Source organism: Hordeum vulgare, chromosome 2H (genome assembly GCF_904849725.1).
Source record: "Hordeum vulgare subsp. vulgare chromosome 2H, MorexV3_pseudomolecules_assembly, whole genome shotgun sequence".
NCBI lineage: Eukaryota > Viridiplantae > Streptophyta > Magnoliopsida > Poales > Poaceae > Hordeum > Hordeum vulgare.
In genome coordinates this window covers 115,654,612-115,681,187 of record NC_058519.1, presented here as the reverse complement: position 1 = coordinate 115,681,187, position 26,576 = coordinate 115,654,612, and positions in this window count along the sequence as shown.

Genomic DNA, 26,576 nt, shown 5'->3' with positions numbered 1-26,576 from the left:
ATGCTATTTCTAATATTATGGGTGTATCAAAGTACAGAGTTGATCTACCTCGAGATCATAAGTTGTGGTCTAGACCCTAAGGGTGATGATGAACGAATATGTCTCTAAGGACTAAACCCTTTGGCTTATGTAGGAACCATGGATATCTAAGGTTACACGTGGTCGGTTGTCATCTAGGGATTACATGTTGAATTCTAATAGACATACTTGGAGTGCACATCTGGTCCTTGGTGAAGACCGATATGCTTACGTCGTAGGTTAAAGGCCTCTAGAGTCCTTCCTTCTTAACGGGTTGTCAGTCCGACCCATGGACTAGACCGGCTTGGCCGGGAGCCCCTAGTCCAGTACACCGTCACCTGGCAAGGCCGTGAAGGAGGAGGTGCCACCGCCTAAAATGCATGTGTGCACCTCCTCCACTACCTCAATGGCAGCAACCCCTTCTAGTCATCGAGGAGACCCTCATGGCGGAGGATAAGGCGGTAGGATGGAAGTAGCATGTTGTTTAACATTCGCCTAGTTGGATGAGATGACGTCCTGGGTCAAACCCCGACCTCGTGGTGGTTGTTGGGGTCACACATAATGGATATTGTCGTGGTTTTGTCATGGCAGTTGTCCTCGTGAAAGGACTTAAAGATGGAGCCATCGCACCTTGGTGGCGACTCAGAGGGGGTGAGCGAAAGCGAGACTCGGATTTACCCAGGTTCGGCCCCTCGTGTGGAGGTAAAAGCCTACGTCCTTCTTTGTGTAGATTGATGATGGTTTCGATTACAAGGAGGGCGTAACTCACCTTACCTAGCTCTCGATGATTTCTAACTTAACTTATCTTCTCCGGGGACTCGCCTTTATATACAGGTCGAGGCCCTAGGATTTACAAGAGTCTTGGCTATGCTACAAATCGTAGCTTTCCCTATCTCTAAGTCGCCGTGTCTTCCAAGACTGGAAACCTCCCTGGCGGTCTATCTTCTGTATAGCTCCTGAACCGCCATCTGGCTCCTGGGCCAAGGCATGTATTACCCAATGTTGAGTCGTCCCTTTAATGGCCCGGCCCATCTAGGGCGGGTTACACCGCAGGTAATATCCCCAACATTAGGCCCCAGATTGTCTTGAATTTATTCACGCCAATAAATCCTTCACTCATTTGGGGCGACTTGTACCACCCTTGCTTTTTGACGGAATATGATCCGCCATTCATCATGAATTGTTTGAACTGCCATGCAGTCTTTGATGGCATCACTTTATCCCTTTAATTCCGGTTTTAATGCGGTAACCACCCAAAGGATTTTTTGCACCACCATTTACTTATCCCAAAAATCCACACGCCATCATTGCAGATTTTCGGCTTGTCGCCTCGATTCCAGCTCTGGTTCTTTAAATAGCCGCAGGGGGAGTGGGGCACCGTCACCTACCCCCACTTCGGCCTCCTCGCGACCTTCGTCTTCCTCGCGCCCTTCGTCTTCCTCATGCCATCGCCTTGTCCTCCTCACCGGCTCCCAAAGCTCCTCGCCAGCCATGGACTCCTGGGCATCTCTGGGCCAATCGAAGGTATGTAGCTCTCCGCGTCCATCTCCGGCGCAGTCCTCCTTTCTCAGGTAAACGCATTTCCCCATTAGGGTTAGACGGAGAACTCCATTGTTCTTGTAAGCTAGCCTCGGAATGCGACGAACCTCTTTCTTTACTCTGGATTCACTTAATATTCTTGCGGTAGATCCTCTGTAGTAGCAAACCACGGTAGACCCATTGCATTTCTCGGCCATTTGAGGCTTTACTCCGTAGATCCAGAGGATAGTACTGGCGCATTCTTGCGTTCATAGCCTTCGCAATTTTCCCAAGTATTATCTTTTAAATTCTATCCACCCGTAGATCCGTAATTCTCTGCTTGTTCTTAGAAATATGTTTATCCTTCCTCTGGTAATAACCCTAAGGAAAAAATCCTTTGAGAGTCGCCGCTCAGTTCCTTCCACCACAGCGGGTTAGATTATCACCATAGCTACGCCTTTTCTAGTCGAGGGGCGAGTCATAATATCTTCGTTGACATTCCATAAATCGCCCAGCTGGCGAGTTAGGATGCCTTCACATCCATACTTTGTCACCTAATGGCGAGTCATAAGGTCCTTTACAAACACATCGTAGCTCTTGAACTGGCGAGATACCGTATTTCATGGTCCCCACAGAGCCGCCTTGTTTCCTCTTTTTGTAGTCATGGTCGTTGTTTCGAAATGCGATTGGTTACCAACCAAGATTTTTTTTACCGGCTTACCAACCAAGATTGATGATGCTATTCTTGAGAAATTTGTTAAGTCGGGTCACCTCGACAGCAAGGAAGTCATCGGTTGGCGAACCGCCCCAGGCGAGTTGATCCCCAACCTTGCCGAAGGAGAAGTAGTCATTTTCACTTACTATCTTGAACGAGGTTTCAAACCGCCCGGGTCAAAGTTTTTCAGAGACACTCTGCATTTCCTTAACATCCATCCTCAAGACCTGGGACCCAATTTCATCAGCCATCTGTGCCAGTTTCAAGTGTTTTGCGAGGTATACCTGCAAAGAGAGCCCACAATTCCATTGTTCTGGAACTTCTTTCATCTGAATCGCCAGACTGAATTCTCTAACGGACCCAATCATGAACTCAGAGGAGTCAACATCCAGAGACACCGCGAATGTGGGTTTCCATCGGTCCTTCTACCCAGCCATCCCAAAGGCTGGGCCTAGTCTTGCTTTTACTATTGCTACACTTCTCCTCCTGGTGAGAACCCACTTCCGGGTTATAGAGAAGATCGCCTGCACATGGATTTCAAGCTGCCCGAGAAGGTCACGGAAGAAGAGGAATCAGAATTCACCCCCATTTTCTCCGAGTTACGATCCTTGACCAATAACGGACTCATCGGGGTTGATCTGTTCCATTGCTGGGTGGAATGGAACATTCTTCCTCTGAGTCACCGAAACGGACTAATGTGTGAATATGATGGTAGCATGAACCATCCGCAATGCTTCCACCATAAAAACTCATGGAGAGGGACATTGTTGGGATAATCAAGAAGCTAACCGGCGAGTCTTTGGAAGATTGTGCCAAAATCAGGCTCAAGCCCTTCTGCCACTCCAACCCGGCTCCACTGGTAAGAATCTAAGCCACCTTCCTTTACCTTGTAAATACACGTGCCAACGTTCCAAGTTTGAAATTGTATTCTATCCATCAGAAAGGTGATCCCTTTTGGCGAAGGGGACCAAATGTGACAGCCCAAAAAACAACCAAACCACCATAGAAGAAGAAGAAGAAAGCAAGCAAAGGCAAAGTCGTCGTCAAGGACTCGTCCGTTGTCGGCGAGACACAAGCTCTCGAAGAATAGTCAGAGGTAAAAACTTCCCCTTTACTTATCATCCTTATGTTCCGACTCATGCTTATACCATGTGTCCTTGTGCGTAGGGTGATGACTACGAGAGGCAAGATGACGCGGTTGAGGTAATTTCTATTTCTTCCGACTCAACTTCTTCTTCACCAAGGCCAGTGATACGTCTCCAACGTATCTATAATTTTTTATGGTTCCATGCTATTATCTTGTCAACTTTGGATGTTTTATATGCATGAATATGCTATTTTATATCTTTTTTGAGACTAACCTATTAACTCAGTGCCTCATGCCAGTTTCTATTTTTTCCGTGTTTTTGACCTTTTTCAGAAAAAAAAATTTATTAAACGGAGTCCAAACGGAATAAAACTTGCGGCATGATTTTTTCCATAACACAAGATACGCAGGGGACTTGAGAACCAAGGCACGAGACCTCGTGGGAGGTCACAAGACCCCTAGGCGCGCCCTAGGGGGCGCCTGGCAGGCTTGTGGGCCCCACATGCCTCCTTTTCCCTACCTCTTTCGCCTATAAATTCTCTAAAATCCCTAAACCAAAGAAGAGAGCCACGAAAATACTTTTCCGCCGCCGCAAGCTTCTGTCTCCGCAAGATCCCATCTGGGGACCATTCTGGTGCCCTGCCGAAGGGGGATTCGGACACGGAGGGCTTCTTCATCAACACCATTGCCTCTCCGATGATGCGTGAGTAGTTCACCACAGACCTTCGGGTCCATAGCTAGTAGCTAGATGGCTTCTTCTCTCTCTTGGATCTTCAATACAAAGTTCTCCATGATCTTCATCGAGATCTATCCGATGTAACTTTCTTTTGCGGTGTGTTTGTCGAGATCCGATGAATTGTGGATTTATGATCAGATTATCTATGAATATTATTTGAGTCTCCTCTGATCTCTTATATGCATGATTTCGTATCCTTGTAATTCTCTTCGAGTTATGGGTTTCGTTTGGCCAACTTGATCTATAATTCTTGCAATAGTAGAAGTGCTTGGTTTTGGGTTCATACCGTGCAGTGTCCTCACCCAGTGACAGAAAGGGTAGCGAGGCACGCATCGTGTTGTTGCCATCAAGGGTAAAAAGATGGGGTTTATATCATATTGCATGAATTTATCCCTCTACATCATGTCATCTTGCTTAAGGCGTTACTCCGTTTGTTATGAACTTAATACACTAGATGCATGCTGGATAGCGGTCGATGTGTGGAGTAATAGTAGTAGATGCAGACAGTACCGGTCTACTTGTCTCGGACGTGATGCCTATATGTATGATCATTGCCTTAGATATCGTCATGACTTTGCGCGATTCCATCAATTGCTCGACAGTAATTCGTTCACCCACCGTAATACTTGCTATCATGAGAGAAGCCTCTAGTGAACACTATGGCCCCCAGATCTACTTCACATCCTATATTCAGATCTACAAAAATACCAAAAATACTTTGTTGCACTTTTCACCTTCAGATCTCACCTTGCAAATAATCGTGAAGGGATTGACAACCCCTTTTTCGCGTTGGGTGCAAGTTTGTTTGTTTTTGCGCAGGTACATTGGTGCCTCATCTTGATACTCCTACTGGATTGATACCTTGGTTCTCAGACTGAGGGAAATACTTATCGCTACTTTGCTGCATCACCCTTTCCTCTTCAAGGGAAAAACCAACGCAAGCTCAAGAGGTAGCAGCCAGCCAGGCGAATCTGTGGGAAAGTTCCCCTGTCTCACCCAGATGCTTATATGGACCCTAATTTCCTTTTGAAGAAGGCAAAATATACTCCCAAGCGCAAAACCCAAAGCCGCTCTAGCGACTTAATTTCCGGGTTGCCTGAAAAGACAACCGGTCGGAAGTGCACAAGTGAGGTATACTCTTGTTAACCATAATCTTTTCCTTGTACAAAATGTGATTCACAACTCCTTCACTCTTTGAACTTTTATTCTCTCAGACTTCTCCTCCTTCATCTGGCGACTCAGCAATGTTGGCTCTTCCGCCAATGATTCGTGTACAAGGGTGAGTTCTTTTCTTAACCCTTTCTCTTCCCAATAATGATATTTGCCCTAACTTTTGATGTCTTTATCTCAGAGCACAAGCAAAGAAGAGAAAAACTGGCGACTCGTCTTCCGCTCCTAAGAGGACTGAGGTCTTAGGCACGAGCACCTCTGCCCCAGAGCTTGATGAGGGCCAAGTGGCGGTTCATGATGCTCCTGTTGATGGCATCCGTGACGTACGGGACGACTCGCCAAACACCTTAAAGGAAACTGCTGACAATGTTAACCCGCCGAGCTCTCCCAAGGCGACTGAGGATCCAGTTGCCATCATTATCACTGGTACTGGCTACTCCAAACCTGCCGCAGCGGTGTTATCTAAACACACCTCAAAGGAATCCCATCCTTCCACCGAACAAGATGTCAGTAAGTTGAAGCTTCCCCAGTATGAGAAGCTAGAATTTTATCAACTTTGCTCTGGCTTCGCGAGTCGCCTGGAGACGAGTTATGAAATGAACAAAAGCTTGATCCACATGATGAGAGTAAAACATGAGGTACGTTCTTTATTACATATTCTCTTCCACCCATTAGCCTTCCAATAGACTAGGCTTGCTTGATGAAATATTTTTTGTTGCCATGTCTGTTAGACCCATATTTGTCCATAGCCCCCAAGGGTCGGGTCATTTTTGGAAAGATGAGTCGGGTCTTGTATATAGTTTAAAATCTTCAACCTGTAGCCCCAAGGGCCGGGTCATCTTTTGAAAGATGAGTCGGGTCTTGTATTTAGTGAAAAACTTCAACCTGTAACCCCCAAGGGTCGGGTCATCTTTTGAAAGATGAGTTGGGTCTTGTATTTAGAGAAAAACTTCAACATGTAGCCCCCAAGGGCCGGGTTATCTTTTGAAAGATGAGTCAGGTCTTGTATTTAAAGAAAAACTTCAACCTGCCCCAAGGGCCGGGTTATCTTTTGAAAGATGAGTCAGGTCTTGTATTTAAAGAAAAACTTCAACCTGTAGCTCCCAAGGGCCGGGTCATCTTTTGAAAGATGAGTCGGGTCTTGTATTTAGAGAAAAACTTCAACCTGTAGCCCCCAAGGGTCGGGTCATATTTTGAAAGATGAGTCGGGTCTTGAATTTTGTATGACTTCGAATAGAATCATACATTAGCCCCCAAGTGTCAAGAATATTGCTTGCAACAGTTTTGAAACTTGTCTTCCCAAATTTTGCTTTGCAGGAATCTGTGACCAGACCGAGTCATCCCTAGTTGAATTAAGGAAGAATTTAGCCGAACAGCAGAATGCTCGGTCTGAGTCTGAGAAGAAGTATCAGGTGGTTCTGGCTGAACTAGAAAGAATGAAGGCTAATCACCAGAAGCTTGAAAACAAAGCCAGAGCTGACCAAGCCGCCATCCTGAAGCGGGCTGAGCAAGCCGAGGAGAAACTAGAAGCCGCCTAGCAAGAGCTCGCCGGCTTGAAAAAACACATCTCCAACATGACTCTAGCCATGTTTGGTAAGGATTAATCCCCTTCATCGAAAAAACAGCCTAGTTTCCCAAAACTAACAAACACGGATGTATCCTTTGTAGCTCCACGAGCCGCCAATCTCCAAGATGACTTCATGCTGAAACTAAAGGCGATGTATACCTTCACCGAGCAGTTGTATATAGGTAGCGTGATGATGATTAAAGCAGTGATGGGCAGCAAAGAGCTAGTTAAATCCATCAAGAGCATGCTCAGCTATCTGTCCATGTTGCCTCCTCAAGTGGAGGAACTAAAGAGATCAGCCGCCCGGAAGGGAGCCCTGAATACCCTAAGCCGGTGTTTGGCCTATGCTCCCGAGCTGAAACCAGAGGAGGTAGATGCTGGCTATCCTGAACTGAAAGACGACGGGTCAGAGTTCACCGAGGACGACTACCACCGAGTAATCAAGGAATCCCGCTTTGTGGTGACTCAACTAGCAGCCGGCTTGGATTTAAACAAATACCAAGCCGCATATGATGATAGTAACAAGAAGGTGACTCCTCCCTCGTACGAAATTACTAGCTTGGCTCCTCGCCGGCCCAAGAACCCCTTTGACCTTGATGTAGATCTGTCCATCTTCCTTAATGATGAAGATGAGTTCGTCGCCTTATCCAAGTGTAACTGGAAGCTGGGCGACTTACAAATTGAAGGTGGAGAGAGCTCGAGGCAAGGTGACCCGGAGGCATCTTGAGTCTTCTCAAGATGTAATCATTGCCTTAAAAGACAATCTGATCTTTTCTTTATCAGGAGATGACGCCCGACCTGGCCGTTTGAGCCATGTAATAGTTTGTTAGATTTGCAGGGAAACAGTCCGTCGCCCATGCCTTTTGCTTGACATTCCTGAATAATTTATCCCTTTAGTATATCCTAAATCGCATTTTACAATACTTCGGCTTGATAAGAGAGGAACTGTCATAGTTTGACATAAAAGCCTTCAACCTTTGTGTCAGGAAAAACATAAGCCGACTCAGTGAGTTATGGCAGAAGATAAACCAACCCCCTGGGTTATGGCAAATAGTAGTTAAAAACCGGCCCGATGAGTCGCGGCGACTTATGAACAAAGACCGGCTCAAAGAGTCTCGGCGAGTTACACAAGGATGTTGTGAAACCTTGTGGTTGTGTCATCAAGATATAAAATTCATCGGCTCAATGAGCTGCGACAGGATAAGACGAGTTTGCAAAACTCTAGTGTTACCACAAGAAGGCTTTTTGCAACAGCCCATATTGTTTAGACCGGCTCATCAGGCGCGAGTCAAGCTTTAGTGAAGCAGGTTCAGTGAACCAATGGTTTCTCTATTTTCCATGTGTGGCTCCGGCCGGAACCTTTTATGTTTTAACCAAGGCGAGTTCAGGGTCCAAATAACGGATTGACTTGCCTAGAGTACATAGGTCCATATGGCGACTTGTCCAACACATAGTCCAGTATAACCACTTGTAATGCGGTAATTTTTCGCTAGTCAAGAGGGTATTCAGGCTGAACTCAGTGAGTGGAAGCCCCCAAGTGACCTATGATTAGAAAAGGTTGGACATAGGATTGCAGAAGCGTGTACACTCTTACTGCAAAACGACTTGGGAACTTGTAGCCCCCAAGTAAGCCAGCTTAATTCTCAAAATCATATAAGGCACCCATGTTTGAACCGTGCAACATGGCGAATGGTCCTCTTTGGCTTACCAGTGCGCAGTTTTGAAATAAGCGCAGCATGGCGACTTATGCTCTTTGGCCCTGATAGCGTCCATGTTTGGACGACTCATAGAACAATGAAGACTCATGCTTTCCAGAAGCTGAAACGGCAAAGGACCCTGAAGTTCGTGGGTGCCGGCTTTATTGCTTTATAAATAAAAGATTACAAGTTCTAAGATTTGTAAAAAAGAAAGGAGCCCATGGCTCTAGGTGTAGTAAGGCCATAGGTGGGCTATATTCCAGGGGCGAGTTGTCTCAACCTCTGTAGTCGGCCTATCTGGGCGAAGATCCACCAAGTAGTATGAGTTGTTCCAGAGATTCGTGTTGATGACAAACGGTCCTTCCCATGGAAGTGATAACTTATGCATACCAGTGTGATCCTGGATCAGCTGGAGCACTAAGTTGCCCTCTTGGAAAGTCCGGCTCTTGACACGGCGACTGTGGTAACGTCGCAAGTCTTGTTGGTAGATCGTCGATCGTGATGTAGCCAAGTCACGCTCTTCCTCCAAAGCATCCAACAAATCTTTTCGTGCCAACTCGTTGTCCTCTTCCACGTAGGCGGCGACTCGCGGTGAATCGTGTCTGATGTCACTTGGCAACACCGCCTCCTCCCCATAGACCAGAAAGAAAGGAGTAAAACCCGTGGAGCGATTTGGAGTGGTCCTGATGCTCCATAATACTAAGGGCAATTCTTCCACCCAACGTCCTGGAGTACGTTCCAAAGGCACCATAAGCCGGGGCTTGATTCCCTGCAATATTTCCTGATTCGCCCTTTCTGCCTGCCCATTAGACTGGGGATGTGCGACTGCAGAAACGTCAAGCTGTATATGTTCTTGACTGCAAAACTCTTGCATTGCGCCCTTCGATAGATTAGTATCATTGTCAGTAATGATACTATGAGGGTATCCAAACCGGAAAATCAATTTTTTTTCAAGAATTTTACAGCGTATCTGCATCATAGCTACTAACGAGATCTGCCTCGACCCACTTAGTAAACTTTTCAACCACCACCAATAGGTGAGTCTTTTTATTGGACGACATCTTTAAAGGGCCAACCATGTCTAGCCCCCAGACTGCAAATGGCCAAGTGATTGGGATCATCCGCAACTCCTGAGCCGGCACGTGCATCTGACGTCCAAATTTCTGGCAACCATCACATTGGCGAACTATCTCTTCTACGTCTGCATGAGCCGTCAGCCAATAAAACCCATGTCTAAAGGCCTTAGAAACCAGAGATCGTGACCCGGCATGATGACCACAGTCGTCTGCATGAATCTCATTGAGGATCATACATCCTTCCTCAGAAGAGACACACCTTTGAAATACCCCTGAGGTGCTTCGCTTGTGCAACTCGCCGTTGTGTGTGACCATGGATTTGCACCGTCGGATGATTTGACGAGCCAATAACTCATCCGTGGGTAACTCGCCTCGTGTGAGATACGCCATGTAGGGAATCACCCAATCCGGAGTGGCACGAAGAACCGCCACAAGTTGAGACTCGGGGTCTGGCACCGCCAAATCTTCCTCTGAGGGTAACCTCACCGAAGGGTTATGTAATACATTGCTACCTCTTCAGCTTGCGTTAGTTTTTCCCTTGAAGAGGAAAGGGTGATGCAGTACACTAGCAGTAAGTATTTCCCTCAGTTTGAGAACCAAGGTATCAATCCAGTAGGAGAATCAAGCCAAGTGTCCAGAGTACCTGCGCAAACACAAACGAGCTTGCACCCAACGCTATAAAGGAGTTGTCAATCCCTTCAAGATTGATTGCAAAGTGAGATCTGAAGGCAGAAAGTGCAACGAAGTAAAAGTGTAAGGTTGAAAATATGATGTGAAGTAGACCCGGGGGCCATAGTGTTCACTAGAGGCTTCCCTCAAAATAGAAAATATTACGGTGGGTGAACAAATTACTGTCGAGCAATTGATAGAACCGCGCAAAGTCATGACGATATCTAAGCCAATGATCATACATATAGCCATCACGTCCGAGACAAGTAGACCGATACTTTCTGCATCTACTACTATTACTCCACACATCAACCGCTATCCAGCATGCATGTAGTGTATTGAGTTCATGATGAACAGAGTAACGCCTTAAGCAAGATGACATGATATCGATGTAGAGGGATAAATTCATGCAATAGATATAAACTCCATCTTTTTACCCTTGATGGCAACAACACGATGTGTGCCTCGCTACCCCTTCTGTCACTGGGTAAGGTCACCGCACGGTATGAACCCAAAACCAAGCACTTCTCCCATTGCAAGAATCATAGATCAAGTTGGCCAAACAAAACCCACAACTCGAAGAGAATTACAAGGATATGAAATCATGCATATAAGAGATCAGAAGAAACTCAAATAAGATTCATAGATAATATGGTCATAAATCCACAATTCATCGGATCTCAACAAACACACCGCAAAAGAAGATTACATCGGATAGATCTCCATGAAGATCATGGAGAACTTTGTATTGAAGATCCAACACAGAGAAGAAGCCATCTAGCTACTAGCTATGGACCCGAAGGTCTATGGTGAACTACTCACGCATCATCGGAGAGGCAATGGTGTTGATGAAGAAGCCCTCCGTATCCGAATCCCCCCTCCGGAAGGGCACCAGAATGTGCCCCAGATGTGATCTTGTGGAGATAGAAGCTTGCGGCGGCGGAAAAGTATTTTCGTTGATCTCTCGTGTAGTTTTGGATTTTTCGGGAATTTATAGGCGGAAGAGGTAGGGCAGACGAGCCACAGGGGGGCCACAAGCCTACTAGGCGCGGCCCCCCTGGCCGCACCTAGGGGGCTTGTGTCCTCCCCTGGTGGCCTCTGCCTTGGTTCTCACGCCCCCTGCGTATCTTCTGTTCTGGAAAAAATCTTTTCGGAAGTTTTATTCCGTTTGGGCTTCGTTTAATATTCTCCTCTGAAAAGGGTCAAAAACACGGAAAAAACAGGAACTGTCACTTGGCATTGAGTTAATAAGTTAGTCCCAAAAAAGATATAAAAGGCATACAAAACATCCAAAGTTTGACAAGATAATAGCATGGAACCATCAAAAATTATAGATACGTTGGAGACGTATCAAGCATCCCAAGCTTAACTCCTGCTCGTCCTCGAGTAGGGAAGTGATAAAGACTGAATTTTTGATGTGGAATGCTACCTAGCATATTTGTCCTTTGTAACTTCTTTCATGTGACATGAATGTTCAGATACACAAGATTTAAAACAATAGTTTGCTATTGACATGAAAACAATAATACTTAGAGCAAACTAGCAAGGTAATCATGAACTTTCAAAATAACAAGGCCAAAGAAAGTTATCCCTACAAAATCATATAGTCTGGCTATGCTCCATCATCCCCACACAACTAATTTACATCATGAGCAACCCCGGTATTGGCCAAGTAATTGTTTTCGCACTCTTACTTTCTCAAACCTTTTTCAAATTTCACGCAATACATGAGCGTGAGCCATGGATATAGCACTATAGGTGGAATAGAGTGTGGTGGAGGTTGTGAGACAAAAAAAGGAGGAGATGGTCACATCGACTCGACGTATCAAAGGGCTATGGAGATGCCCATTAATAGATATCAATGTTAAAGAGTAGGGATTACCATGCAATGGATGCACTTAGAGCTATAAGTACGTGAAAGCTCAAAATAAGAACTAGTGGGTGTGCATCCAACTTGCTTGCTCACGAAGACCTAGGAAAATTTTGAGGCAGCCCATCATTGGAATATACAAGCCAAGTTATATAACGAAGATTCCCACTAGCATATGGTGGTGACAAATCAAGAGACTCTCAATTATGAAGAACATGGTGCTATTATGAAGCACAAGTGTGGAAAAATATAGTAGCATTGTCCCTTCTCTCTTTTTCTCTCTTCTTTTTTTGGGCTCTTTGGCCTCTTTCCATATATTATTTTTTTGTGGGCAACTTTGGCCTCTCTTTTTTATTTCCTCGCATGGGACAATGCTCTAATAATGATGATCATCACACTTTAATTTACTCAAAGCTCAATGCTTAGAACAATGATGACTCTTATAGGAAATGCCTCCGGCAATGTACCGGGACGTGCAACGATCTAGCTTGGCGTATGACTCGCTAGCTATCTTACGATTATGCAATGGCAATATGAAAGTGACGGCACAAGTCATGAGACGGAACGGTGGGAGTTGCATGGCAATATATCTCAGAATGTCTATGAAGATACCATAATAGGTAGGTATGGTGGCTGTTTTGAGGAAGGCATATGGTGGGTTTGTGCACCGGTGAAAGTTGCTCGGCACTAAAGATGCTAGCAATGGTGGATGGTGAAAGTGCATCTATACCATGGACTCACATTAGTCATGAAGAACTCACATACTTATTGCGAGAGTTTTTATTATTAATCAAAACAAAGTGCTAAACGTATACTCCTAGGGGAAGGGTTGGTAGGTGTTAACCATCACATGATCCCGACCACAACACAAAGGATGACAATCAATAGATCAATTATGCTCCGACTTCCTAACATAGCGGTTCACCATACGTGCATGTTACGGGAATCACTAACTTCAACACAAGTATTTCTAGATTCACAACACCCTACTAACATAACTATTAGTATCACCAAATCCATATCTCAAAACTAATTGAGAGGAATCAAACTTCTCTTTCTAATGAATGCACAAGAAGATGGAAGTTTCATTGTATCCTCTTTGGGTGCCTATCACCTTTGGGACTACTTTCATAGCACAAGCCAACTACCAAGTTACTCAGAGAGATCACTCTCAAAAAGATATAAGTGAAGATCGAGAGTTCTTATTTCTCCAAAACATGACACCGTCGTGCTCTAAAAGATCTAAGTGAAGCACATGTAAGCTAAATTGCCTAACTCAAAAGATATAAGCGAAGCTCAAAGAGTATTCTAGCAAAATCACGATGACTGCATGTCTCTCTCAAAAGGTGTGCAGCAAGGATGATTGTGACACAACAAAAAGAAAAGACTCCTACGATACAAAACGCTCCAAGCAAAACACATATCATGTGGTGAATAAAAATATAGCTCCAAGTAATGTTACCGATGGATTGAATATGAAAGAGGGGATGCCTTCCCGAGGCATCCCCAAGCTTAGTCTTTTTGGTGTCCTTGAATTTGTCTTGGGGTGCCTTGGGCATCCCCAAGCTTGAGCTCTTTCCACTCTTTATCCCTTTGTCCATGAGAACATCACCCAAAACTTGAAAACTTCACAACACAAAACTTAAACAGAAACTCGTGATATCATTAGCATAATAAAGCAAACTACCACCTCTTGAGGTAGTGTAGCAAACTTGATTTCTATTTATATTGGTGTTAGGTTACTGTATTCTCACTTTTCCATGGCTATTACCCCCCGATACTATCCATAGTTTCGTCAAAACAAGCAACCAACACAACAAACACAGAATCTGTCAAAAACAGACGAGTCTGTAGCAATCTGTTACTTTGTATACTTCTGTTATCTCAAAAATTCTGAAACATTACGACAGTTTGGGCAATTGGCATATCAACCAGCAGCAAAAATCTCTTTCTGGATAAAAATGAAAAATAATTTCATGAGCGAAAAGTTTCTGTCTTTTTCCAGCAGGATCAAACAACCATTACCAAACTAGTCATAAAGGTTTTACTTGACTCAAACACAAAAGGAAACACAAAAGACACAATCATAACAGAATTATGATGGTGTGGACGCAACAAAACATAAAGCAAAAATCAAAGATAAATTCATTGGGTTGCCTCTCAACAAGCGTTATTGTTTAATGCCCTTAACTAGGCATAAGGTGATAGAATCACGTATCGTCGTGTTTGGTGCTCAAACCATAAGTAGCCCTCATCATGGATTCATAAGGCAATCTTATTTTCTTTCTAGGAAAATGCTCCATGCCCTTCTTTAAAGGAAATTGAAATCTAATATTCCCTTCGTTCATATCGATGATAGCACCAATAGTCCTTAGGAAAGGTCTACCAAGAATGATAGGACATGTAGGATTGCAATCAATATCAAGCACAATGAAATCCACGGGTACATAGTTCCTATTTGCAATAATAAGAACATCATTGATCCTTACCATGGGTTTCTTGACAGTAGAATCCGCAAGATGCAAACTAAGAGAGCACTCCTCAATCTCATTAAAGCCTAGAACATCACATAAAGACTTTGGAATCGCGGAAACACTAGCACCCAAATCACACAAAGCATTGCATTCATAGTTTTTGATCTTGATTTTGATGGTAGGTTCCCACTCATCATGAAGCTTTCTAGGAATAGAAACTTCCAACTCAAGTTTCTCTTCAAGAGATTTTATCATAGCATCGACGATATGATCGGTAAAGGCCTTGTTTTGGCTATAAGCGTGTGGAGAGTTTAGCATGGATTGCATCAAGGAAATACATTCAATCAAAGAGCAACTATCATAATTGAATTCCTTGAAATCCAAAGTAGTAGTTTCATTACTACTCAAAGTTTTGATATCCTCTACTCCACTTTCAATGCTTTTAGCATCAAGATAGATAGACTCTGAATCATTGGGGCATTTTTCAACTAAGGTGGATTCATATCCAGCCCCATCATCATTAGGTTTGACACTAGAAAACAAGGATTCAATGGGAGTCACACCAAGCACTTTAAGATCTTCGTAATTCTCATCACAAATTTCAGGTTTAGCAGCCATTTTATTGACTTAGGTAGCCTGTTTATCAGAAATCTGGCCTACTAATTTTTCAAGACGAGCAAACTGAGAATTTAGCGCAAGGAATTCTTTGGCCATATCATCAACTTATTTATTCATAAAAGCCAAAAAAGAATTTTGCTCCCTTAGTTCTCTATGGAAGTAACTATTATAATCAAACTGTGTAGACATGAAGCCTTTAACACTAGTTTCAATCTCTTCCAACCTTGTGTAGTAAGCATCATAATTCTTTGGTTGGGCCATACAGGTCTTAGCAGGCACACAAGCACACAAGCAAACAGAAAGCAAGTGAAAGAAAATGGCGAACAAAAAAGGCAAATATTTTTGGAATTTTTTTCAGAAGTGGGGGAGAGGAAAATGAGAGGCAAAAAAAAAAGTAAATGCAAGATATGAGTTTACGACACTTACTTGGATAAGCTTCACCTACAACAATCCCCGGCGCCAGAAATTGACACGTTGACGGGAGACTATTCTTGACTTGATCCTCCCCGGCAATGGCGCCAGAAATTCTTCTTGCTGCCTCTTGAGCTTGCATTGGTTTTTCCCTTGAAGAGGAAAGGTGATGCAGCACAGTAGCAGTAAGTATTTCCCTCAGTTTGAGAACCAATGTATCAATCCAGTAGGAGAATCAAGCCAAGTGTCAAGAGTATGTGCGCAAACACAAACGGGCTTGCACCCAATGCTATAAAGGGGTTGTCAATCCCTTCAAGATTGATTGCAAAGTGAGATCTGAAGGCGGAAAGTGCAACGAAGTAAAAGTGTAAGGCTGGAAATATGATGTGAAGTAGACCCGGGGCCCATAGTGCTCACTAGAGGCTTCTCTCAAAATAGCAAATATTACGGTGGGTGAACAAGTTATTGTCGAGCAATTGATAGAACCGCGCAAAGTCATGACGATATCTAAGGCAATGATCATACATATAGGCATCACGTCCGAGACAAGTAGACCGATACTTTATGCATCTACTACTATTACTACACACATCGACCGCTATCCAGCATGCATCTAATGTATTGAGTTCATGACGAATAGAGTAACGCCTTAAGCAAGATGACATGATGTAGAGGGATAAATTCATGCAATAGATATAAACCCCATCTTTTTACCCTTGATGGTAACAACACGATGCGTGCCTCGCTACCCCTTCTGTCACTGGGTGAGGTCACTGCATGGTATGAACCCAAAACCAAGCACTTCTCCCATTGCAACAATCATAGATCAAGTTCGCCAAATAAAACCCACAACTCGAAGAGAATTACAAGGATATGAAATCATGCATATAAGAGATTAGAAGAAACTCAAATAAGATTCATAGATAATCTGATCATAAATCCACAATTCATCGGATCTCGACAAACACACCGCAAAAGAAGATTACATCGGATTGATCTCCATGAAGATCATGGAGAACTTTGTATTGAAGATCCAACAGAGAGAAGAAGCCATCTAGCTACTAGCTATGGACCCGAAGGTATATGGTGAACTACTCACGCATCATCGGAGAGGCAATGGTGTTGATGAAGAAGCCCTCCGTTTCCGAATCCCCCCTCCGACAGGGCACCAAAACGTGCCCCAAATGGGATCTTGTGGAGACAGAAGCTTGCGGCGGTGGAAAAGTATTTTCGTTGATCTCTCCCGTAGTTTTGGATTTTTTGGGAATTTATAGGCGGAAGAGGTAGGGCAGATGAGCCACAGGGGGGCACAAGCCTATTAGGCGCGGGCCCCCTGGCCGCACCTAGGGGGCTTGTGCCTTGGTTCTCACGCCCCCTGCGTATCTTCTGTTCCGGAAAAAATCTTTTCGGAACTTTTATTCCGTTTGGACTCCGTTTAATATTCTCCTCTGAAAAGGGTCAAAAACACGGAAAAAACAGGAACTGGCACTTGGCACTGAGTTAATAAGTTAGTCCCAAAAATGATATAAAAGGCATACAAAACATCCAAAGTTTGACAATATAATAGCATGGAACCATCAAAAATTATAGATATGTTGGAGACGTATCATACATCCAAAAAGACATTGGGGGGAACCGGCTTACGGTGTGAACCGAGACGAGAAAGAGCATCTACTGCTTCATTGAGTCGCCGGTCGATGTGATCCACTTGATAACCATGAAAGTGACCCGCCACGTCCGACACAGCTCGCTTGTAGGCCACCATCTAGGGATCTCTAGAATCCCAGGTGCCAGAAACCTGTTGTGCCACCAAATCTAAGTCACTTAAACATCTGACTCGCGTGAGGTTCATCTCTTTGGTGAGTCGCAGTCCATGGAGCAAGGCTTCATACTCTGCTGCGTTGTTGGTACATGGAAACATGAGCCGGAGGACATAGCAAAATTTGTCACCCTGAGGTGAGGTTATCACCATACCAGCCCCCGAGCCTTCCAATTGCCTGGATCCGTCGAAATTGATGGTCCAATAGGTATGATCGGGCCTATCCTTTGTAATTTGCAACTTGGTCCAGTCATTGATGAAGTCCACCAATGCTTGAGACTTAATAGCCGTGCGGGCAGTATATCGCACGTGATGAGGCCCCAACTCGATGGCCCACTTAGCAATCCGTCATGTTGCTTCTCGATTTGCTATAATGTCGCCAAGGGGGGCAGAACTGACTATCATGATGGGGTGTTCCTCGAAGTAGTGCTTCAGCTTCCGACTTGCCATAAACACCCCAAAGACCAGCTTCTGTCAATGCCAGTAGCATTGTTTGGAGAGGGCCAGGACTTCGCTGATAAAATACACTGGTCGCTGAACCGGGTATTCCTTTCCTTCTTTCTTCCGCTCGACAACCACTGCCACACTCACTGCCTTGGAATTGGCCGCGATGTACAAAAGCATAGGCTCCTTGTCCATCGGAGCCGCCAGTACTAGCGGCTTAACCAATTGTCGCTTCAAGGCTTCAAAGGCTTCGTTGGCTTCGTCCGTCCATACGAACTGATCAGTTTTCTTGAGCAGCTGATAAAGAGGGATGGCCTTCTCCCCAAGGCGACTTATAAAGCGACTTAGAACCGTGATACGACCCGCCATGCGCTGGACTTGGTTAATATAAGTCGGCTTTCCTAGTGAAGTAATCGCTTTGACTTTGTCCGGGTTAGCTTCAATGCCGCATTCTGACACCAGAAAACCTAATAACTTTCCTGCAGGAACACCAAACACAAACTTGGTGGGGTTAAGCCTCATCTGGTAGACGCACAAGTTGTCAAAAGTCTCCTTGAGATCCTCCAAGAGCGACTCTTTCTTCTGAGATCTGACTACGATGTCGTCCACATAAGCGTGGACATTACGACCGATCTGGTTATGCAAACGATTTTGAATGCAACGCTGATAAGTTGCCCCCGCACTCTTGAGCCCTAACGGCATAGACGCGTAACAGAAGGCTCTGAAGGGGATTATGAAGGATGTTTTCTCCTGGTCTGCCACCGCCATCTTGATCTGGTGGTACCCTGAATAAGCGTCCAAGAAACACAAACACTCGCAACCCGCCATCGAGTCAATGATTTGATCAATGCGAGGAAGGGCGAAGGGATCCTTTGGACAGACTCTGTTGAGGTCATTGTAGTTGATGCACATGCAGAAAGTGCCATTCTTTTTTAGCACCAGGACCGGGTTAGCCAACCATTCAGGATGGAAAACCTCGATGATGAACCTGGCGGCCAGAAGCCGGTCGACTTCCTCTCCGATCGCATTACGTCGCTCCTTATTAAACCTGCGACGGTACTGCCGGACCAGCTTTACTTTGGGGTCAGTATTAAGATGGTGCTTAGCGAATTCTCTCGGTACACCTGGCATGTCAGAAGGTTTCCATGCAAAGACGTCCCGATTATCATGGATGAATTCGACGAGAGCGCTTTCTTATTTGGGATCCAGACCCGTCCCAATAGTGAACTGCTTGGTTGATTCGCCAGGCGTGAAGTATATGACCTTGGTGTCGTCCGTTGGTTTAAACTTGAGGGGCGGCTCAGAGTCGATTGTTGGCCTCTTGAGCGGTGTCATGTCTGCCGGATCAACATTGGCTTGGTGAAACTTGAGCTCTTCGGCCGCGCAAGCTGACTCGGCATAAGCCGCGTCTCCCTCTTCGCACTCTTGGGCAATCTTGCTGTCTCCACTGATCGTAATAGGTCCCTTAGGACCAGGCATTTTAAGCTTGAGATAAACATAACATGGGCGGGCCATGAATTGGGCGTAAGCCGGCCTAACAAACAACGCGTGGTAGGGGCTCTTGATTTTGACCACCTTAAACATGAGACACTCGCTCCTGTAATTGGACTCTGTGCCAAAAGCCACGTTAAGTTTAATCCGCCCAATCGGATACACCGACTTATCGGGAACGATGTCGTGGAAGACCGTGGACGATGGCATCAAGTCTTTCTCCAAGAGATTCATCCTTCGAAAGGTATCGAAGTACAGGATGTTAATGCTGCTGTCTCCATCCATGAGGACTTTGGAAAGGGTGTATCCTCCGACTTGGGGAGCCACGACCAAAGCCAAGTCGCCAGGGTTATCCACTCGGGATGGGTGATCCTCCCTGCTTCAGGTTATGGGCTGTTCAGACCAGTGAAGGTACCTGGGGAGCGTCGAGTCAGCCACGCTGAAGGTTCTATGATTCACCTTCTGATCCCGTTTGTAGGTGCTGGTGGTGAACACATGATACTGCCCGCTGTTCAGTTGCTTGGGGTTATTCTGGAAACCGCTACGTTCATCCTGTCGCTGGAGATCCCCTTGCGGGGGCGGTTGCTGAAACACTCCTGACGGGTTGTACTACGGTTGGTTGTGAACTTGGTACTATCCACTATTGGGTTGTGAATTGCCTTGTGGACCCGGGTTAGGAAAACCGCCGAACGGGCCCTGGCGTGACCCGGGCGCGCCGAACTGTTCTTGTCACTGGCCCTGATCACCACCTTGGCCTTTCTTGAGCGCCTTAGCCCGGAACTCCTGCATCACGTAGCAATCCTCCCAAGAGTGAGTCGCCGGCCCCTCGGTCGTAGCATGTTGTCGACACGGGCCTTTGAGCATCTCATGATAATTGCGCGGCTTCTTCCCACTAAAACCTCGCTTCTTCTGGCGCTGGTTCCCGTTGCCGGTATTGGTATTAGCAACGAAATCTGTGGGACCTTCCTGTAGTCTCTTTTTGCATTGCCCACCATGGTGGTGGTTCCCCCTGCCCTGAAACTAAGAATGTCCCTTCGACGACTCGCCCCTCCTGGCGGTGCTAGCCTTGTCATCGTCCTCTCCAGGATCCTTGGTGTCATCTGACTCGGCATATCTGGTGAGGGTATCCATCAACTCACCCATGTCTTGCACTTTTCTCTTAAGTCGCCCCAGCTTCAGCACCAGAGGCTCGTAATGGCAGTTTTTCTCCAAGATCAACACTTCTTGAGCCGCCGAGATGCCATCTCATGAATGAATAACTTCCGCAACTCGCCGAGTCCAGTGATAGGCCGACTCGTCCGGCCGCTGGACGCAGTGTTGTAGGTCGACGATGGTCATCAGGCGTTTGCAAGTCCCTCTGAAATTCTTGATAAAACGCTTCTTTAGCTCTGCCCAAGTGTTGATGGAGTTAGGCGGCAAGTTTTTCAACCACGCACGCGCCGTTCCTTTAAGCATCATAGTGAAATACTTGGCACAAACCGCCTCGTTTACGTCGAGCATGTCCATCGCAAGTTCGTAACTCTCAATCCATGATCCTGGTTCGAGATCGGGCGTGTAATTGGGCACCTTCCTTGGTCCTTTGAAGTCCTTCGGCATCCGCTCATTGCGTAGAGCGGGGGTGAGACACGACACCCCAATATGCTTGCCTCCGACATCGAGAGGTGCGGGAGGTGTCTGGGTGTAAGCCGGATAACCCTACCCGCCGCGGTTGCCGTTTCCATCTGACACGCGACTCGCGCTGCGTCCACAATGTCTTGGGCTCGCGTGTCGGGCATCCCAAGTGGGTTGGTCTAAGGAAGACGCCGTTGCCCGCTGGTCACTACGGGTAAGTCCTCGTGGCTACTCCTGGTGTGACTCTCCTGGGGCGTGGAGTGTAACCGGTCGAGGCTGTGTGAATATTGCGCGTGTTGGACCACTGTTGTCTTCAGCATCTCAATGGCGTTTCTCGCCTCTATCTCGGCCGGGGAGTTTCCGTAAATCGGGAGGGACTCCAGGTAGCGGGTTGCCGCCAGTACATTATCCACGGGATTTGAGAAGTGGCCTCGTGGAGTCTGGAAGCGAGTTGCATGGGCATCCATTGGTTGAGGCGCCGGCGGGTTAGGTGGTTGAACCGGACCTCCCCCCGGAACAGCTTGCAAAGGTCGATCAGGACCCGCCCCAGGGGTGCGCGGGGTGTCAAAAAGGCGAGTTGGGTGTAAGTCGGCGGGGATGCGTCTGTGATGTCTCCTTTGGTGAATGGCGTCGGACGCACGTTGTTGTCTCTCGAGCCACCAGCCCTCGGTGTTCAGCCGTTCCGTCTCTGTTGCGATCGAGGCCTGCTGCGTCTCTACCCTGGCGGCTTCTGCTTCCACGTCCCGCTGGGCTTTGTCCATCGCCTCCTGCAGCTTCGCCAGCTCGGCGTTGATCGATTCCTGATTCTCGGGCATCACAGCGGTTGCCATGAGCCTGGTGACCTCCGCCGCTAAATCCACCATGGCTTGAGCCGGGGTTTTCGACTTCTCGCCGGTCTCATTGTTGCCGACCGGGTTTTGCTGAGGTCGTGTCGCCCCTGCCATATAGATGGCAATTTGTCGATGGGATCTCTCAAGGATCTCAGGGTCCATTGCCAGTGACAGCCCTCCGAGTTGTCCTTCGTGAAGAGGATGAATTGAATCCATCTCGCCCATGGATGACTCGCCGTCAGAATTGACGGGGGTGACCTCCTGGGTCGCCGGTTCGCCTTGTACATTGTCTCCCTGCGTAAAACCGACAAAAAACACGACGTCTCCTGTCTTGTTGTGTGATGGGGAGGACGTACCTGGCCGGCTCGACGATGTTGGTGGAGATGTCCGGCTCAGGCACGGGTGTTCCAATCATGCCGATGAAGATGTTGATATTGCCGAAGGGGACTCTGTAACCAGATTCGACTGAATCGGCTTCTCGCCCCCATAATGAGTTGTCGATGTAGTACCTTCCGTGGCGGCTCTTCGTCATGATGCCGACCGCATAGCTTTCTGACCCTGGTAGGGCTCCCTTTGAGAACTCAACTCCACCATGCGCTAGCCCCACGGTGGGCGCCAACTGTCGTGGTTTTGTCATGGCAGATGTCCTCGTGAAAGGACTTAAAGATGGAGCCATCGCACCTTGGTGGCGACTCAAAGGGGGTGAGCGAAAGCGAGACTCAGATTTACCCAGGTTCGGCCCCTCGTGTGGAGGTAAAAGCCTATGCCTGCTTTGTGTAGATTGATGATGGTTTCGATTACAAGGAGGGCGTAACTCGCCTGACCTAGCTCTCGATGATTTCTAACTTAACTTATCTTCTCTGGGGACTCGCCTTTATATACAGCTCGAGGCCCTAGGATTTACAAGAGTCCTGACTATGCTACAAATCGTAGCTTTCCCTATCTCTAAGTCGCCGTGTCTTTCAAGACTGGAAACCTCCCTGGCGGTCTATCTTCTCTATAGCTCCTGAACCGCCATCCGGCTCCTGGGCCAAGGTCTGTATTACCCAATGTTGAGTCGCCCCTTTAATGACCCGGCCCATCTAGGGCGGGTTACACCGCAGGTAATATCCCCAACAGGTATGGTCACAAGATATGATTCTTGAGAACTACCTAGGGCCCCACATTGATAAAGCCGCTGCTACAAATCAATCGGTTGATTTGCTGAAGAAATCAATCGGGTCATGAACAGTTGGATACTTCTCTCCTCACCGTTGGATGGGTCAACATGATGCCCCTCCCGGTATCCTCTTGCTTCGGTATCCCCTAAGAAGTGGCCACACCAACCGCACGACCGCATCACCATAAAACTATCATCGCCCTAGCTCGCAGCCACCACTCCGCCATGTAGCCAAACCTTGGGCGTTGCATTGCAGCTCCGCTGGCAGCGAGATCCGTGGGTTGCACCACTTCACGCGCTATATTCGAGCTCCACCCCCGGCATATCCATGGTCGTGGCACCTCGGGTGTTGTGTTGCAGCTCCGCCATCGGCGAGATCCATGGTTGAAGCACCTCGGAGTGTTGCATTGTAGCTCCGCCGATCGCAAGTTCCGCAGGCCACAGCACCTCAGGTGTTGCATTGCAGCCCCGACGTCGGTGAGTTCCGCACGTCGTAGCATCCACACATTACATTGCAGTTCCGTCACCGGTGAGCGGCTGACGCGCGTTGCAGTCTAGCTTCATCGCGAGCGAGATTCGCCCGGTGCAGCACCCGTCGTGCTCCATTGCAGCTCCTCACAAAAATACGGCCACACAACTCCAGCGAGCACCGGCGCGGCGCCACTATCACAGGGGTAGTCCGCGCACCCATATCGCTGCACCGAGCATGGCCCTTGCAGCATGGGTGAACCCCTTGCAGCGCACTATGGGTGGTTGTTGCCATGGCGAGGGATGCATAGTGCTCCTCTCGATTTTGAATTTTTGATGTAGCAATGGTCTCCATGGACGGGTGGAAGGAGAGATGGTGGAAGGGGAAAGCGGCAAGGGTAGAACGAGAGGAAGCAGGATATAAGGTTGGGATAGGATCGATGGAAGGCCCCACATGGCATGTGTCGCGCAAGAGAGAAGGCTTACATGAGGGAGAAATCATCTGGATGACTTTAATCATTTTCCCATTAATAAGCATTAAGACTCATGGGTCACAAGTACATTCATAAGTCTATCAAGGCTTATCCACTCACATAAATTCGTTCACCCGGATGATCACCATCCACTCGGATATACTTCCGGGGCTAATAGGGGTCCACGTGGCGCTGTTTGGGCGAGTGTGGAGGGAGGACCTTTAGTCCCGGTTTGTGTTACCAACCGGGACTCACCATCCACTCGGATATACTTCCGGGGCTAATAGGGGTCCACGTGGCGCTGTTTGGGCGGATATACTTCCGGGGCTAATAGGGGTCCACATGGCGCTGTTTGGGCGGATATACTTCCGGGGCTAATAGGGGTCCACGTGGCGCTGTTTGGGCGAGTGTGGAGGGAGGACCTTTAGTCCCGGTTCGTGTTACCAACCGGGACTAAAGGCTCCACCTGTTTATTTTGTTTGACCCGAAAAGGTAGAATTTTTTCTTTGACCCTGCTTCCCGACCGGTCACCCATCCTCTCACTGCTTCAGTCCGAGCACGCTTAACTTTCTGGTTCTATCGACCCTAGTTGCCAAGTATGCACTTGTTGTTTTCCTCACAATAGTAAGCTATCAATTCTAAACAACCTTAGGTCTTGATGTCATGTCACATGATTTAATTTTTTGAATTCCAAGCCATTATTAAAATAAACAAAATAAGTAATAATAATAGTGAATTTCAATGAAAACAAACTAATATTTTTAAATAAAATTATTTTTTCTTATTTTTGTGAAAAGAAACTTCTTTTTGAAATAATTTTTTTTATATTTGGAATTTTGAGCATCTCACAAAACTTCATGGGGCAAGCTCGGATGAAATCGAGTCCCAATTTTTCTCTATTTTTTATATAATAAACCTTTTTTATGTCGTATGCAAAAGTTATGATCGTTTTATATTTTTTTCCTTTTTTGCAAAAAGGTCAAAATTCATATCTCAAAATTTCTATACCAACTAGACACTAAAACCTAACTACATCTCAAAGGATTTTATTTTTTGAAGATTTTATGTTTTTTGTTTATTTTCTACCAAACTAAAAAAGACAGTCCACACGGAGGGTAGAGTTTGAAAAATTCAGAATCCCCCTTTAGCCAAGAGTCCAATCATACCCGTCGACCACATCTGCTAGCATCATCCCCGCCAGAGTCACAACTAAGTTTAACCAAGCCAAAGTTAACCAGTTCGGAGTATCAGGGTTTCGAACAAGAACTCATCTCTTACAAAGCGATTTCATTTTTTTGAACTTATTTGAACTCCATACTTTTTGTGTGTTCAATATACATCATTCAAAGCCACCTCATAAATTTTCAACCCTTTCTCACCTCATTTTCTATTTTCCATGCATTTAATGATTTGTTTTTGAGCTAAATGACCCTGAAATTGAAAAGCGCTACAAATGAACTCTGAAAAGGCTGAAACTTGTAATGATATCATCATTTCACCCACATGGCATCTGCTAAAAAGTTGAGAGGGTTACGGCAAAAACTGGATGCACTTCGTGTACAAACTGGATCATCTCCTTCGAAGTATAAGGTTTGAGACAAAAACCCATATGCTACGAAAGCATTTTTTTAAAATTATTTCCACTCCACTTTTTGTGCATTCAATATGCACCATACTACAACATGTTAAAATCTACAGAAATAACTAACTAAAAATAATAAAAACAACAATTAAATGACTAAAACAACTATATAAGCAAAACAGTATTGTTTTAATTAAAATACTAATTTAAATAATTCTAAAAATAACCAAATAAATCTTACTGTGACAACAATCTAACACATGACTAGGAGCAAAAAGAATTAAATTAAAAACTACTTGTAAACTCAAGTTATTCACAATCTGGGTTTGAAGCAAATTTGAAAAAATTCAAATTTAAACCATTCAAATTTGAAAACTAATGACACAAACAGAAACTAGACAAAATTTTGAATCTAACGCAAAAAGAATCACTCAAAAACATCGAGTATCCTAAAGGATATAAGCAATTTAAAATAGAAACTACAAAACAGAAAACAAAATTAAAAACAAAAAAAATCAGAACCCCTTTAGTCCCGGTTCGTGTCTCAAACCGGGACTAAAGGTCTACTCTTTAGTCCCGGTACAAGACACGAACGGGGACTAAGGCCTCCAAACCCTTTAGTCCCGATTCAAAACACGAACCCGGACTAAAGGTCCCATTTGAACCGGGACTGATGCCTGACCGACGCCCTTGCCGCTCGAACCGGGACTAATGCTAACATTAGTCCCAGTTCGTAATGGAACCGGGACTAATGTGTAAATCGAGCTGGCACGAAAGCCCTGCTTTCTACCAGTGCTTCATCCACTCGACTGATCCTCGGCCACTCGACTTCCGTGCAAGCTACTCACACGAAGGAAGGTGAATGGTCATCATGGATATGTCGAAACATCAAGAGGAGATTGCTTAGCGCTACTAGCATTTATTGCTTAAGTTACCTAATGTAATGACACGCATCAATACTATCAGACCTAATCGTAATGGCATCCATCAATACTATCAGTCAAGCCCCGTAATGTGACTATCTCAAGGGGGGCACACTCTATATAAGCTACCTTATAGCATTGGGAAAGGGG